Source organism: Pteropus medius, unplaced genomic scaffold (genome assembly GCF_902729225.1).
Source record: "Pteropus medius unplaced genomic scaffold, Ma_sr-lr_union100, whole genome shotgun sequence".
Lineage (NCBI taxonomy): Eukaryota > Metazoa > Chordata > Mammalia > Chiroptera > Pteropodidae > Pteropus > Pteropus medius.
Window position 1 is genome coordinate 6,081,301 of NW_024343732.1, and position 14,785 is coordinate 6,096,085.

Sequence of the window (14,785 nt, forward strand, 5' to 3'; positions counted from 1 at the left end):
GTGTGTGTGTGTGTGTGTGTATGTATTTTTTTATACCTACAGCACCCAGTCTTCCTAGATGGTCTCCTATTCAAGTACTAACCAGGCCTGATCCTGCTTAGCTACCGAGATTAGACGGGATTGAGTGTGTTCAGGGTAGCATGGCCATAGACTACAGCATATTTTTAAATAATAAAAAGTAATAACATAAAAATTCTACAGTTGTTTAATGTTCCAATAATTTAAGATAGAGCTCAGCAATGCAGCACCATATAGGCAGTTTGTAGGAAACAGTCAATACAATTGGATATTGAAAGGATAAATGTTCTAAATTAATATTTGACATGAAAATAGTCTCACCTATTCTATTAAGTAAAAACCATACTTGAATATAATATGTGACAGCAGGAATTAGATATGTTTTCATAGAAAAAAAACCTGGGAGTGCCAAAATGTTGGCCAGTCATCTTTGCGTTATTACCTCTTTATATTTCTGCTTGTCTGTAGTTTCTAAATTTTCTCTAATAAATGTTTTTCTGGCGGGGGAGGGGCGGGGAGTAAACTTTTTAGTTTGGAATCATTTTAGATTACAAAAAAGTTGCAAAGCTAGAGTTCCCATATACCTTTCACTCAGTTTCTCTTAATGTTAACATATTATACAACTGTGGTATGTTTGTTAAAACTAAAATGTTAACATTTGTACATTATTATTAACTAAACTGTAGGCTATATTGGGATTTCATCAGTTGATATCAACTAGCAATTTAAGTCTGTTTCAGGATCTAAGCCAGGATAACATTGCCTTTAGTATATTACCTTTCTAAAGAGAAAAAGCCTCCAGAACTCATTGAAAAATAGTAACAACAACATAAAACCTCCTAAGTGAGGAGAAATAGCATTTAAGCATAAAATAGGCTTTTTCTGGGCTTTCTATTGGCCAAGAAAAAGAGAGAAATAAGATTGGAAACGAAACGACTCATCGTCTGATAATGTTTACCCTGCATCCTTGAGGTAGGTAATAGATGGTGATGGGGTCTTGGGAGGAGATAATCAGACCACTTTTCCATGGAGGCCAACAGTAAAATGTTTATTCCCATGCTTTAAGGCTATCTGTAGCAACAAATCTTTACTCTGGTTAAAACTAGAGTGACTCTGCTCTGCTTGGCTGTCATAACTTATTCATAGAGAATTGAAAACTGGTTTATTAAATGCAGTTTGATAGACTTTTTGTTTGTTTATTTTTACATTTTATTGGGGGGGATCCAGAAAAGAGATATTTTGTAATAAAATGTTTAGGACTACCTGTGGCCTAAAGAAAGTATTTATTGCCAAGTTTTGTCTAAAGGGAATCAAATGTGCTGGTACATTACATTTCTCTTGCTTGGTCCCTGAGAGATAAGAAACATATCTTTATATAGTAGCCATTGCAAGACTCTAAGGCAGAGTAAAGTTTGAGGGCAGTTCAGATTTTGCATATTTGAGAACTTATTAGTGCATTTGATACCCAAGGAACTCACTCACTTCCTGTCCTGAAGCCTTTAATTGTTTCCGAACTGTAGTGCTCTATGCTTAGAGATAGTGCCGCTGACTTGCATTTCAGGATGAAATAGAGAGAAGATTCAACAGGTAAACTCAAACTCATCTACCAGGGTTCTTTCAGTTAGTAGGGACCATAGAGAATTGTCATTGTGGAATCAGGCTAAGTAGCTGAATGTCAGATATATTTGTTGGGTTCTCTGGTGCTTAAACAGAGGATTGGCTGATCTTTTGTAATCCATCATTGTTTTCCCTGGAACCCCACCACTTGCAATTGTATCTAAGTTCTCTTATATGTAGGCAATGTAATTCTTGACAGAGCACAGGTAATAATCTCAAACCTATGTATGAATAAGCATTGCTGAGGCAATCTATACTTGTAAAACCCATCTGAGTTAGGAGGCCTCATTGTGTGATGGACTCAGCATAGGCCCTGGAGTAAGGTAGAGCTGGGTTCAGTTCTGGCTCTGTCTCTTACTTGCTGTGGGATTTTGGGTTTGTTCCTTACCTTCACTGATCTTCAATTTCCTTGCTTATAAAATGAAGATCCTAATATCCTCTTTGCAGAGTTGTGAGTATTAAAATAATGTATATAAAATGTTTGAACAGTCACCCAAAGAATGGATGCTTCAATTGGTCTTGCTTTTTCCCTGGAAATCATGTCTTCTTGATTTTAAAGGTACAATTCTTATGTAGTCATTTCATTTTGAAGTAAGGAAAGGGTTAAAACAAAAACAAAAACACCTCAGTATTTCTCAACAGAGTCAAGTGAATTGTGAGTTTTGAATGTCAAAATAAAGACATGCCCTTTTGAATCACAAAATCTCAGGATGGTAGGATGAAATTATACTGTTACTCAATGCTCCCATCAAACTGAATTTTCAAAACGAGTCGCTCTGTAAATGCTTGGCGCTGATAACTCAGTTTCTAGATTCATTTGATCAGTTCTCCCACTAAGCCGGTACTAAATGAATCCCAAATGATTTCTAGCTGTTCTAGGACAAGTATCATTTTCCTTATAGCCAGTTATTACACCTTTTTTATGATGCATTTCTCGCTTTTTTTTTTGCCAATTTCTATAATAATGATTGCAAAAGACAAAACATGTTTGTTTTCAAAATAATTTAAGCTACTTTAATTGAAAGAAGATGAGATGTAAAAACATCAGATTTAAATACACACTAGCACTAATATGATGTAATTACGAAGCTCTAAAAATATAAAAATGAAACTAAAGAATTGCATTTTATTTATTTATTTACTTAAATTGCATTTTATTAGAGGTGAAAGGATAACTCTGTGCTGAAAGGACACTCTATTTTTATTTATTTATTTATTTATCTTTAAAAGGATACTTTTAAAAATGAATGTACTACTTCTTAATCCTCTGTGAGTCTAAAAATGGATGGATTGTTTAGTTTAAAATGTGACTTCTCAAGCGTCACTAACAAAGATGCTGAACCAGTGATGCTAGGGTGTGACCCCTGCTATATACCTTTTTAGCAAGCATGCAGGTGAATTTCAGGCAGATTTCCTTTATACTATGTTTGTGAAACAATTGGAGAATGGAATTTCATTGGTGTGGAGATCTTTGAGAAATTCGGTTCTGCTTGCTTTTCACAAAATTGGCCTGTTGGCCTATAATTTTGAGGTGTTTCAATCATCATTATTTCACCCTTCCATAATTCCCATATTCCATGAATGCTCTGAACTTAAGAAGGAAGCTAAAGCATTTTAAAATTCTAGAAAGAGTAAATATCCTTATTTAAGGGTATGTGAAAATATTTTAATTATTTAAAAAAAACAATGGGCAAGATTAGAGAGACTGCTCAGCACTAGCAGAATGAGTGTAGACGAGACACGCTTGACTGCCATTACTTACACATATAACTGACACTAGTGATGGTGTCTTGCAATTCAGTCTAGTGGTAACTTTACTTGAATTTTCAATGTAGAGACTGGCAGAGCAAACCAGAGCTTCTCAAAGTGTGTTCTGTGGACCCACGCCCATCCTTGAACTGTTTGTTACCAATTGGTGATAGAGCAAGCGCAGAAATTAAGAGTAAGCTTTCAGAAACTTCAATAGCATTTTGAAAGAGTAATTTTATTTTTGTCATATCTAATAAGTAAAATAGATTGAGCTTGCCTTCAGTGTGTCTTTTCTTTTTGTTTCATTTTTCTAGTAGTTCATTTTGATTGTATTTTACAAGGGAATTGGACCATGATGGAAAGGAAATTTCAAATAAAATTGTTCTTTCACTACAGGTAGTTTGAGAAGCATTGGTCCACATCACCTTGTTCACAGTTCCTTTCGGTATACAGTTTTCCTTGAGGTGGTGATTTAGGATTACTCAAAAACAGACCATTTCTCTCACCTTCTGACACACCATCACCATTTCCAAGCCTGTTTATAACTATGCAGTGAAGATAAGGAGAACTATTTATTATAATTATATTTTTATATATCCACTTTGTTCCAGAAAGGATTTAAGGAGGCTGGCTCAGTGGCTAAGAATGGTGAGATGGAGTGAGTGAGGCTCTCTAAATTTAGAAGACATTTTCTATTTGAAAGGAAGTGTCTCCTGGCCTCTGGTTGCGGGGCATTTTTCTCTTTCTCCCACCCTCTGACAGATGATTAGCAGATGGGAGCTGGTCTTGTCTGTCTCATGTGGGTCTCACTTCTGGTTCTTGATTTGACTATGTGTAAGGCTACCTGTCAGGTGGAACACAGAGAAAGCCAGTCTGAAATTTAAGTATGACTCTTATTATGTATTATTTACTAGTTGACCTGGCCTATGTGCCATTTATAAGTCCCAGAAATTAAATTTGGAGAAGAGAGACTTCACCTATTCATACTGGTAACAAAGTACATATTCACTATATCTCTGAATCTCATTCCCCACCTAGCCGATTGTCCCATATAGATGAAGTAGACGGCGGGAGGGGTTTTCAGCCCAAGGCTAGTATTTTCAGAGTTCGTTAGATCCTTCTTATTAACCTGCAATGGTTAGGCAGATCTAACTCCTAATACTCCAATAGATGCTTCCACATATACTGAAAATATTATCATTTTCTATGGTCCTTTATTTACTTTCTTGTTGACATTGAAACAAATTAACATACATTTACTGGCTTAAAACAAATATATTTATTCTCTTAATTTTTTTTTTTTTTGAGACCAGGAGGCTAAAATGAGTCTTATGGGGCTAGAGTCATGGCGTCAGCAAGGCTGGTTCCTTCCCAAAGTCTCCAAAAGAGAATCCTTTCTTTGCTTTGTTTCCAGCTACTTGATGGTGCTATCATTCTTTGTTCTGTGGCTACATTATTCCAGTCTCGCTTCCATCATCTTATTGCCTTTTTCTGCTGTAGTATCTCCCTCTGTCTCTCTCTGTTAAGGACATGTGTGATTACATTTAAGGTCCACCTGGATAATTTCCTCATCTCAACATTCTTAATCATATCTGCAAAGTCTCTTTTGTTATATAATGTGACACAATCATAAGTTCCAGGGATTCAGAAATGGGCATTTTAAACGGGCCATTATTTAGCCTTCCATAGGTCATAATAAAAATCCCTTGGTCCCCTTTTCCTAATCCCATTGCGTTTTGAAATGTGAAAGCAGAGATTTTGTATGTGTGTATGTCGGAGGGGCTGGGCAGGGAGATTTTATTGGTTGCAAATTAAATACTAAGACAGAAAAGTGGGTAAGACTAGACTCTAGAATTATACTATGTGGGTTAAAATCCTCCACCACTTACAACCTAACATTGAAATTAACTCCTTTGGAACTTATTTTCCTCATTTGTAAAATGTGTAATGATAGAATTTACTTCATGGACTTACAATGAGGATTAAATAAATTAGCTTGTACAAAGAACTTAGAATGGTGTCTGGAAACATAGTGAGTGTTCAATAAATGTTAGCTATATTATATTATTATTAAGCATATATGTATTGGCTCACCCTGGGTCAGGCACCGTGTAAGGTCCTAGGGATATTTTTTATATGAATTATATTGTTTCATACTCATAAAAGTTGTAGTGACTATTGAGGGTTGGTTTACTTAGCCTTTATTCCACATACTTCTAATGTGTCTGTCTTAGATCACATCCCTCAGGACACAGTTTCTCAGGTGAATACTTGTATGCAGGAAGTTTATATTGCAGAGTGGCCATGAGATTGATAGCCATGGAGAATAAAGGGCATAGGATCGGGCAGAGAAAGGAATTGAACTGTGAAGCAGTCACATCAGACTCAGTCAATTCCATGAGGACCTCTGGAGCTGGGATGACCTTCAGAGATATTCTGCCTTGAGGCAAAGGGTCTGGTTCTTCATACCCTCACGTGGATCAGTAAGTAGATGTAGTGTTCCCAGCGAGTGGGCCTGAACTTGGATGAGTTAGGTCTGTTCAACTGATGGTAATTCCCAGAGAAAGACTGAGTTGAGAGATGTCAGCTCCCAATAATCTCCTCAGCTAATGGAATGTGGAACCAGTCCTGAAGGGGCATATATGGCCAGTGCCCCAGAGAGCATTGTCAACAGTGCCCTCTTAAACTAGAAATACCGTTTAAGTCCCAAATCTCGGGGTCTTACACTCCCTTGCAGCTAGAGAGCTACATGTAATTCGGTTCTTGCAATCAGATATTCCTAGGAGATTTTCATTCAGAACCGAGTTAAGTAGGGGAAAGAACAGATAGTAGACACTCATTTTGCTGAATAGGCCTGTGGCATAGGCATGGTGGTTTTTTAGTTGGCAGCTTTATAATTCGACACCTTCCTTATTTCACTAGTGGTGACAGCTCCACTGTCATCATGGCAGAAGCATTGTAATGCTGGGGACTGGGGAGTGTTCTAGGAAGTCAGCCTACAGCTGGCTCTCTCAGGTTTTCTATGATTTTGTAAGCCACTTAATTCCTGATAATCAATGATTTCTACTTAATTTAGCCAGAGGCTAAATATTTTGTGACTCTATCCTAACCACTTTTAATAATCATATTGTCTTTTGTTTCATAGATAAAGAAACTGGATGTCACAGAGGTACAGTGATGTGGCAGATTCAAATCTAGATACCTGGCTCCATATACTGTGCTCTTTACCTATAGAAAAGTTAGAAAATACACATTATGTGTACCATCACTCCAACTTTTCTCCTTTGTCCAGAAATGGGCTCACAATCCTTCGCATAGGCTCCAGAGAGCCACTGTGAATTGACAGAAGTTAGAATATAGATAAAATCTGTTTTTAATGTGGCTCCATATCACACAATATAACTACACTGCAGTAGCAGATCTTGTTTCTTGGTTCTCCTACCTTTATTTCCTCTTCTCTTTTAATATCATTTTTATCATTTCTTTCCAGTCTTATGCTGTCAGATGTCAGCAGATATTCTTCCCCTCAGTCTAATGTTTTATCCATCACACCAAGGATCTTGACAATTAAAGGAGGACCTTCAAAAGAAAGAAGGGGTGTGCTTAACCCTAAAGAAAGAACTAGTAATAGAGAAAGTTTAGAATACTTCGAGAGGGATGTTTCAATAATTCCTGGGGACTGGCACTTCCCCTAATATAGCACTTTGCATCATTTTGCTCAGTAAATATTTTTTGATTGGATGCTTTTCTAATTTGTCTGCTGATGGCTGTGTGGTCTAAGGCAGAAGACTTGGATTCAAAACAAAGAGTAGAATTAGGGTTAAAATGATTTCTTCCAGGGATAGCTCCCAGGGTAATATTCTAGAGCATAAATTTAGCTTGGCCGATCTTTTGTGAAGGAAGTAGAGGAGTCTTTATTTATTTTGAAATGTAATAGCCAAGGATTCAGCCTTTGATTTCTTTCCAGATATGGTTGGAAGTTCTGAAAGGTCTTCTGGGTGCCTTGATCTTGCTGCCCCAATGTGAATCTCCTTGGTGTCTCTCCTGGTTAGCTATAATCTGCCTTTGATCTCTTTCGCTATTTCTGGGTGTGTGCTGATATTTATAGTTGTAGATTTGTTTGCTTCCTTCTATTTGCCCAACTGATCCATTTTCAGCTGTGGGTCAATAACTAAAAGCTATGACATTTGGTGGCAGTGCCACCCACCTCATTCTTAAAGTGAACACATATGTGTATTATATAAACAGGGTGGCATTGTCCTCACTGAGAAATTTATACCAAAGCTGTGTGTTTTTTTCAGATGTATTAAATAAAATGTTCCTTAACTACTTTGGTGGTTTCACAATGAATTTAACCTACAAGCAACCGTATTTAGTCCTCACTTAGTAGGAAATGGTTAAAAAAGCTAATATGTATTGAGCCTTAATTATTCCAGGTCTTATGCTAGGCATTTGAAAGACACAAATTTCATTTAATCTGCACAATGTTTTATGAGGTAGGCATTATTATTCTGAGAGGTAAAGTAACCAAAGTCAGGGAACACAGATTTGGATGTACTTGTAATTGACATGCAAATGAATATCATTTGCCTCCTGGTGGTCTGGGTAGCTCTAGATAGACCCGCTGGAGGAAAACCATAAAGATCTGCTGACCAGGCATAGTCTTAGGTTTTACCTTCACGCTTTCCTTTCATTTAGGTCCATGTAAGTGCAGGGAAAAGTGAACTGAGAGTGAGAAACCATAACTTCCTATGCTAACATTGTTATTAATTCGCTGTATAATGCTGGGCAAAATACTTTAGTTATTTGGATTTCTTTTCCTCATCTGTGGAAAGGAGTGATTTGGATGAAGTTATTACCATCCCCCTGTTTGGCTCTACTAGCTGCCTGAAAGTGGATGGAGAAGGCTTTATAAAGAATAATCCGCTTGATCTGAGTCTTGATGTATGCGCAAAAGTTTACCAACAAAGGAGAATAGTGGTTTACTGAGAGAGAAAACAGAATACCCACTTATATCTGTGTGGTGTGAGTGAAGAATGATCATTTATTTCTATAAGTATGGTGCAAATGAAGAATGTTCACCTCTATATATGTGGTGTGAATGGAGAATGTTGGCCTCTCTCCGCGTGGCATACATGCAGAGTGGCGACAAGCTAAGCATGTGGGTAAAATACACATGAGATGTGAAGAGAGATGAAGCTACAAAGATAGTAGTTTGGCCCCGATTATAAAGTGCCTTGGGCGTTCATTTAATAAGTTTAAATTTAATCCTGTAGGTAGGAAATCCATGAAATTTTTTAACTTATAAAACTCATCGACAGAGCTTTATTTTAGAAAGATTACTCTGATGACATACTGAGGATGGATTGGAAGGAGGAAAAGTGAGATGGGAAAAACAATAGGTTTTGCATATTAATAGACCAGGTAAAAGATGACGAAGGCTTAAGTTAGAAATTTAGCAGGAGGAATGGAAAGAAGAAATGAATTGCTAAAGAAATATCTGAGGAACAATAATTTCCCTATTTACTGATCTAAATTATCTTACATATTTCATAGATTCTAAATGCACATTTAGATTTTCTAAAAACATTTTTGAAATTGGGATTCTTACCATTGATTTGTCCTGATGTAATTGGCACAGTATTTTTTTAAAATGCATAAAAATAATGGTGAGTGACACAAACTATCATGTCTTGCACATGATGAAATAAGGGAAACAATTATCCAATTATTCTTTATACAAAAGCCCATCGAAGTCTTTTAGTCCCATGGAGGTTTTTTTAAAAGTTGATTTTTCTTTGTTACAAAATAGAGCAGAGTAAAAAAAAAATAAAAATCAATTTGTCTCTCTTTAGTATGCAAAGGATCGAGTTGTTTATTTGTTTGCTCAATATACAAATCTACTCTCTATTGTAGCTTTTTGTTTCTGGGTGAAGTCAATTATCTTCTCAAAATAAAATAGCCAAACAATCAGACTCCTGCTGAAGAGAAGCACCACAGGATAATAAAAAAAAAAAAATATTTGTCAGAAGTTCTAATTTCGATTTCTGTGTTGGGGGCAATAGTCGTGTGACTTTAGGCAAGTCATTTAAACTTCTTTAAACTGCTCAGTTGTCTCACTGGTAAAATAGAATCACAAGATCAGTCTCATAAAATTGTTGGGAGGCTCAAATCATATAATATATTCACATAGATAATATAAGGGCGTTTTCTCTGTTAATTCATTATCTTATGTGAGTATTTTATAAGCTCCAAATTACTATGCGCAACTTAGGTATTGATCACTGGCCATATCTGAATGCCCTCATAGTGTATTCATAGCCTATCCACCACCTAGTATCTCAGACCTCCAGAGAGTTGTCCTGTCTAACCTATTTTGTGATTTGGCTCAGAAAGCACATTTTGGTGGCGGATGCGGTATTACGAATGTTCGAGAGGGCAGAGTGGTTTGCCAGGAAACTCTGCCAATTGAAAGCAAAGTGAAAATTCAGAATTACAGAGGTTTAATTTCCTGCTGAATAATTCTCCGCAAGCTGTGTAAACTTCTCTTCACTGAACAAATACTCAGAATAAAATACCTTAGATGCTCTTTTCCTTTTTAATAAGAAAATGTTCATATTATTTGAGAGTGGGGCCAAGCGAAGAAGAAGGTCTGGCGCTCCTGAGCCGAGCTTGTATAAGCCATCAAGAATCCTGCTGTGCCCTTGATCTGTGGAGTTTGGAAAACCGGGCGAGAAGAGCTCTTCTTGCGGCAAGAGCCACACAGATTCTCTCGGGCTAGTTTTTTGCAGTCTATTTTACTTTGTAATTCTTTAACAAATCAACCTTTTATAGAAGATGCTTTAAAATAGTGCTTGAACATCTACAATACGCCAGGCCTGGGGAAAGTGAATAGCAAAAGAGATGTGGTTCCTGACTTCTCAGAACATAATTTAGAGGAGGAGTTAACCAACAAAGGTTCACACAAGTAAACCAAAAGTAAAAACTGTAATAAATGTTAGTTTATATTAGTGCATTGGGGAAAGACTCTTGAAGAAAGGACATTTGAACTGCAACCTAAAGAGTGAGTAGGAGTGGGCTAACTGTCAAGTTCATAGATTAGTGTTTCAGTCAATGGTAGTCTCATGTGCAAAATCCCTGAAGTGGGGAATCGGCTCAGTGTATCTGAGAAGCTGAAATGAGGACAGTATGACAGGACATAGTGAATATGAGGGAAGGTGGTTCACGATGAAGAGAAATAGTCAGTTCCCAGATATTGAAGCCCTCATGGACCTAAGCATTGTGAGAACCCACTGAAAAGTTTAATCAGGGAATAATCTGATCGGATTATGTTTATAAAGATCACTTCACCTGCTGTGTGGAAACCATAAAACCAAGGAGACTAGTTAGAATGCTTTTGTAACTGAGGTGGCCTTATTTGGTGACAATGGTGGCGGAGAGCAGTGTATAATTTTGAGTTGTATCTGAAGTCAGAATCCACAGGACTTGGTTCTGAACTGGATGTGAGAAGGGAGGGAGAGGCTCAAATTTCCAGCGTGAACACTGGCTTCGTTTATGCGAAAGCCATTTACCGACCCAGTTACACTGAAGCGGGCAGGTTTGAGGGAAGGGCTACAGCTCAGCTTTAGTCACAGTGAGTTTGAGCTTCCAAGACTTCCAAGTGGAGTCATAGAGTATATGTCTGGAGCTTTCAGCTGAGTTCAAGTTTGGAGCTATAAATTAAGCAATTCATCAGATCATGAATAGTCTTGAAAGTCATGGAGAGATGGGATTCCAGAGCATTGCCACTAAAAGAAGTTCGGGCAGGCTCTTCCTTCTGAGCTAATGTGTTCGGATTAGTTGATGGGCTCAGGTTCCTGGGACACAGTGCAGGACCCAGAAGGTCAAATTGATCATTAAGCAATCAGAGCAACAATTAGAGTCAGGCACATTGTCATGCTTTTGCCATGATGCTCCTCTTCAAGGCAGTGATGGTAATGCTGGTTGGGAAAGGGTAAGACTGAAACCAGAAAGAGATCTGTTGCTGTGGATTAATCAGGAGGGTGGTATCTACCCAGATGAGGGCATAGAATAAGGCAGGAATTCGAAGATATATATTTTTCCCAAAGTTGGTTAGAAAAATCAATATTCTGAAAACTACTTAATGTATGATGATTTCTACAAATTTGGAGAAGTCGACCAGGGATGCCACTGAAAATTCATTAACTTAGCAATTGGAGGTAGATGAAAATGCCAACTCCCTTCCATGTATACGTTGCATCCATGCAAAATGCACAATGCGAAAGTGGCTTTTTTATGGTTTTAGACATAAACTGTTGAATCCAGCACCCTTTGTGAGAACATAATGCCTATAAATGTAATAAAAAATCATAGAAGGTTAAATTTCAACTTAGTAGCATGACTACTAGAAGAAGAGTGAACTGAAGAAGAAATCAAACCTCCCTGCCTGATTCCACAATAGATATGACATGCATTCAAATGGCAGCCCACACTCTAGGTCATGTAGGCTTAACGGATGATCTGAATAATCTCAAGAAAATGGCTAGTTCTGCTACGTTCCCTGTGATGTACTTTTCTCTTGCTGGTGAATGAATCACTTATCTTTGTAATGCCGTGTGATCACTTAAAGTGGATTTCCCCCCTTAGTAGGACTACTTCCCTATGTGCTCTACTCTCTCCTCAAGTGAAGATTTGATGAAGAAGTCGCTTTAAGAATGTCTGAATAAAAAGAATAGGCTAAAAGTTGAGTGAGATCCAGGAATTTTGCATTTTATTAATCTCTTCCTCTTTTGTTACAGAGATGAGTTTTTACTCACTTTGAATTAAAACCTTCATGTCTTCTTGAGAAACACTTTACACCCTAATAAAAAGCTGATGTTAAATGTATATCCTCTTCCTCCTCACATCATGTCAGGAAACACCTGGTCAGGGATGTCCTCCTCTACGGGGCCTGGGGCGCACCTTGCCTGTCCCTTTTATAGCTTAGCCCATGTCTTCTCAAGGTTTCTGTCACAAGTAATTATCTAATTGTGAAAAAAGCATATAAAAATAAAACATAAAAATTAACTGAAGATACTTCTGTCACAAGCCCGCAATAGAGGAAGTAAAGGGAAGAACATTAGTGCCACGCTAAAAAAAAAATGAGCACAGAGAACTATTAAAAGTGGGACCAGTCATCAGATTCCCGGGGCCAGACCTCATGACCTCCTATAATGAAACCTATACTGAGGGACAGTTTAGGTTTCTATGTCACTGGACTGGTGAGCATAGCTGTATTGCCCACAGAATAGTACACGGGGGCTTCTGTTTATATTCACAACTGAACAATCCAAGGCGTCTTTCTCTTATGAAAATCTCGAACTATAAAATTAGCTTGAACTATAGTATCTCGTTAGACCTATGGAAGGACAGCAGATTAAGGCCACAGTACGTTCAGTAGCACCACTTTCATCTGGGGTGACCTTCTCTCCCATGGTGAGTAAGCCTTTCTCCCTTTGTTGTGGTTTTCACAATCATGGCAGAAGGCAAATGGTTGTAGAGAATTAAAATGTTCTCAGCGATTTCTTTCTCAATAGGCTCTTCCAGTCCACCATTTGTCCAGCCAAGACTATTTTCAGGGTGATGTGTGTTTGTGCTTTTTTTGGGTTTACTTTCCACAGTCTGGCCTATTTCCCTGGCTATTAGCCCCTTCCTTTTTTGCGCTTCCAGCAGAAACAGAACTGCTTTTTACCTCTTTGTGACTTCCTAGGGACAAGTGCCCAGCCACACTGTCATAGTCTATATGGCTCCACTATAGGAAAATTAAGATTTTATAGACACGCATACACATCTAAGTCCTTGTCGCCTATGGCTGCAGATCAGGATTTGAGTTCAATATTTTCATTATTTTTAAGCAACTCTTTTTGAAGGAATAATTACCTATTACTAAAAACATCCGTTTTCTTGATCAGTCACATATGACAATGTTCCTCTGTGGTGTGAGTGTATTTAAATCTGATGAGCATGAATCTAGCATTCCTACCAAGAATGCCTTTGCACAACCCCCTCCTTGCTCGAATGCAACGCCTCCCTATTTACACACAAGGAGACCTGCCTGCTCTTAGCTCCACACAGACATGAACTCAATTTGGATTTGACAGTGTTTGTAGATGATGCAGGTTGTGGCTTATTTCACGTCAATTACAATATTACCATGAACAATTTATTTGGAGTCAAAATCAGTTAAGAATGTAGAAGTCCTGAGCAAGTAGAACACATTAGCTGTGGTAGGACCATTTTCTGTGAAACATAAGCAAACCAGAATGATTTGAGAATAGTCCAGTATTTGACCTTTGTCTTAGAAGAGTTGGGCACGATCTTAAAAGCACCCAGGGAAGTTGAAGGAAGAAATAAAAACAAAACCGACAGTCTGACACAGGAAGCTAAAGTTTAAGTAGTATCAAACTGTCCAATTTTTTTTCCGTAAAAATCCAGATTATTTTTATTTATGACTGACCCTCTTTTTAAATATGTCTTCTCTTGATTTAAAAAGTAATACACATTTACTTTAGAGAATTTGGAAAATACAGTAAAACATGAAAAAGAAAATAAAAATTGTTACCCAAATTTGGAAAATAATCCCTGTTAACATTTTGATATGTATAGTTGTGGTATTTGAAAGCAATGTTTACATGCATAAGTGTAATTTTTACTGGTCTATACATGTAGTATATGCAGTGCACATAGATATATTCATGGTTTTGCTGTATGTAATTTCAACACATTTGATGTGTCATGAGACATACTATACCACAGTGACATGTAAACAAAGATATTTTTTTCATTCAACTTCTTCAATAAAAAAAGACTATCCCAGAATATGTCAACTATCAAGAAAAAGTAAAATTTCCCCCTAAAATAGACTTATTTATATACACTCCCCTCGACCCCCCACTACAGTCCTGCTTTTAGAAAATGAAAGGCAATGATTATCCTGGAAATTAGTCCACAGCAATACTACTCCTGTCTGAGGATGGGATGAGGTAGGAGTAGAGCAAGGAAGAGATTCTTTTACTAAAAGGAATGCACCTTTCTTATCGTTAGGCATCTAAGACACATTATCTTACCTAATAATTACACAAACCAAGTTGTATAGGCATTTAGTCTGTGTAGGGGAGTAGTTAAGAGCTGGATTTTGGAGGAGACTGCTTAGATTTTATCCTTAGCTCTGTTGCTTATAAGAATAATAATGGGATCTCCCTTGTAAGATTATTATGACCATTATATGAACTAATCCATGTAAAGCACCTAAAAGAGCTCCTGGCACATAATATACAGTATGTAAGTGTTATCTTTGTAACCATAACAGTCTTTCAAATGAAAAAAACAAAAACCAAAAAACTCAAGCTCAGAAAGATCAAGT

General features: G+C 37.3%; 1 pseudogene; it reads right to left on the reverse strand.

The window, feature by feature from the left end:
- Positions 1-33: 33 nt before the first annotated feature.
- LOC120606690 (uncharacterized) lies at positions 34-152 on the reverse strand (annotated as a pseudogene).
- Positions 153-14,785: the final 14,633 nt, after the last annotated feature.